Raw genomic sequence first — 3,314 nt, 5'->3', positions numbered from 1 at the left:
CAGGCTTTTTTTTTTTTTTTTTTTTTTTTTAAGAACTAATACCAAAATGGCTGACTTCTTTCGATCGATGTATCGTTTTGTTTTAATATGACGTCAGACGAGAGACCTCACGATCGCCTTCGTTCGTGAAATATGGGCATGGCGGCTGTTAATCACTTACTTCGTCATTCTTCACTGTCTCTCAAGGGCACGTTAACTCAACCGGAAACGGCGCGGTACCATTAGTAGTCTAGTGCGCGCGTACAGTCGACAGTACGACCTGTGAATATAATGTACGGCTGGATGATGTATTCGCATGAAAGAGAGTTTAAAATAATATTTCACAATTTTCTTTCTCCTCTTCTCCTTTTCCCTTCGATTAGTATTATACAAGAGCGTTAAGCAATGGTCGAGGAGGGAAATTGAGAAAGAGAGAGAGAGAGTGAGTGTGTGTGTGTAAGAGAGAGAGAGAGAGAGAGAGAGAGAGAACGTGACGACTCTTTATAACCAAACAATTAGTAGATGGCGCCAGGAGTTGTTGGGCTGTGCGTCAGAGAAAGAGAGGAGTATAGAGAGAAAGTAATAAAATAACGAAGAGATTTCGAACGAATGAAGTACCATAATACAAGACAAAGGAATAAATGATACATGATAATTAATCCTTAATCTTAAGAGGCGATTACGTGTAGCAATTATCAAAGTGTTTCGTGTTCTTGTTCGTGGACAAGCGTTTATTAATTAAATACCATTAGGAGCCTCTGAGGATGATGTATAAAGTACGTATTTAGGGTGTATGTCGCATTCCCATGAGAGAATCCCAGGGTGGTTGGGAATTGAATTATCCGGAGATACGTTGTAAGGTCAAAAGGGGTTTAAATTGATGATTAGGGGAAGAAAGGGAATTGAATGATAAATATGACGATTCAAGGTAAAGGACCCCATACCTCGTGTATTCTTTGTGGGAATGTAATTTTTTCTACCGCCTCTCTCACGTGTCCCGATGCACGTAATCTCGAGGAACTGCGAATTGTATGCGAGCGACGAGTGCGTATTGTAAGGCGCGTTAACGCGTCTGTGCTTAATTACGTGATATCGTGTAAAAACTGATAAAGCACAGACGCGTCCGCGCTATTGTGTATTTACTTGGTAATGCCTGCTCCCTGATCTTTTAACCACCCTTCCCTGCCCCATGTATATCGTCTACTAATTACGTTCTTTGTATGCGATCCTTCTGGTACCGACGCGAATATCCGATATTTATATTTATATATTACATATATATAAATATATATACATATACTCAATGAGTTAAGCCCGACGAGTTCAAGAAGGATAATTAAAGAGTAATAAAGGCAATCACGTGTGTAATCTCTTACGATGGAATATTAGTCAATGCCGTGACGAGGGTGGAAGTGAGAGAGAGAAAAGGAGTGTGAATGAAGCTTATAGGTAGAGCGAAGGGGTCGAAGGGCGTTGTTGGGAGTTTTACAAGAGAAATGGTGGACGTGGACGGTAGGAGTGGGTGATAAAGTTATGGGTATAATAAGAATTGAGGAATAATAATAAAAAAAATTGTCTATCAAGGACGATGACTATGACTGCGAACCCTGAGTGCTAAAATTAGGTAATAAAAGTTAAAGAAATTATCGATGTTATTAATCGTATAGCCTTGAGCGTTTTTGAGAGCCGGGCTACCGGGAGGGTCGGGAGGGGATTTCGTATAATGTATCACTATTATTGATTCACGATAAAGCGTTGAAATTCTTGTACACGGCGATGATGATTGGAGACTTATCGATTCGATTGGACGATTAATTATGCATGAAATTTTCGAATTGATTGGTCTTTCCTTTTTGACTCTGATTTTTGTCGATCCACGTGAGACCCGTGGGTTCCTTATCTTTGTCTCGTGGATATTTCTCCAGGTCGTTTTCACTCTTTATGCATTCTCTTTTTATATCCTCTGTTAAGTGATTGTCTATTTTCCACATGAAATTTAGGACACGTCCATTACTCTTCTCTTGGTCGTTCCTTTGTATCTTTTTTTACTTTTTATTTCTTCTTATCTTTTCCTCCCTATTTCTCTCTCTCTCCCTCTCCCTCTTGCAATTGTTTTTCTTCTCGTTCTCGACGCGACTCTGCTGTTATCCATTTGCCAGAGAAGACAGAGTGAGAAGATAATGGAGTGACATCGGCCAGGAGCAGAATAACCTGAGGTTCGTTCGTGGTCCAGGAGTAAACGACGTTGATGAAGACGTTGACGATGACAGCCGCTAGTATCCTTGAAGTTTCTTTCGTTTATTTTCTCTCTCTCTCTCTCTCTCTCTCTCTCCTTAGTTCTACTTCTCTGCCTCCGTTACCCTTTCTTTCCTTCAAACCCTTAAGGGTTCCGGAAAGCCCTCCATTCTGTATATTATTAACGACGACTGTAGAATTCGTGCCTTTTATACGATTTTCTACGTTTTAAGGTAAACACACTCTATAACGTGAATCGATTTAGAATTTCTCTCTATATTCTACTACCCTCCCTCCCTCTCTCTCGCTCGTTTCCATTCTTCATCTCTCTGACGTGAAAAAAAAAAAAGTAAAAACCAATCAGCCGATCAGCCATGCCGTCTTATCTGTATTCTTCCATCGTTTGTCAATGCCTCGTCTAACCTAAGTTAATACAGCTGCGTGGAACAAAAAAAAAATCAAATCAATATTACCCTAACGAGAGCGAGCTTATCCAGGTGACGATCGAACCTTTCGAGGGACAAAGAAAAATACGTAAGAAATGAACAAAGAAGGAAGAAAACGTCACGCATGCGATATAACGTGAAAACTCATAGACATACGCATCTGTCCCATATCACCACGCGAGATTAACAAACTTATCACGATTCATTGCGATCGACGATTATCATTGAATAATTATTTTCACTCGTAATCACTCGTAATACACCTACTGGCTGTCGTGGAAGATTCGACGCGCGCGCCACTGCGTCCGATGCGTGTACTTCTTTCTCGGTGTAAATTCCGCTATCTTTTTTTTTTTTTTTTTATAGTTTCGCGCCATAACGAGATGAGGGAGAGAGAGAGAGAGAGCCCAAGCACGAGAATGAGAAAGCGTGACGAGCCGCCTTTACTCGCAACCCTCATTCTTCCAGTAGGAAATTAATCAAAGATTTTCGTTAGGCGCCCACGTGCTCTCCCGTCTATACGATCTCACTCTTTTTCTCTCTCTCTCTCTCTTTCGCTGACCCACCCACCCGCTCTCCTCCACCCATAAATCCACGCTGCCTCGTTTATCTCCCTAACTTCTCACGGGGTTGCTTATGCCCGTTTCACATTCT

This window comes from Cephus cinctus, unplaced genomic scaffold (assembly GCF_000341935.2).
Source record: "Cephus cinctus unplaced genomic scaffold, Ccin1 Ccin1_scaffold1062, whole genome shotgun sequence".
Lineage (NCBI taxonomy): Eukaryota > Metazoa > Arthropoda > Insecta > Hymenoptera > Cephidae > Cephus > Cephus cinctus.
This window is presented reverse-complemented; position numbering follows the sequence as displayed.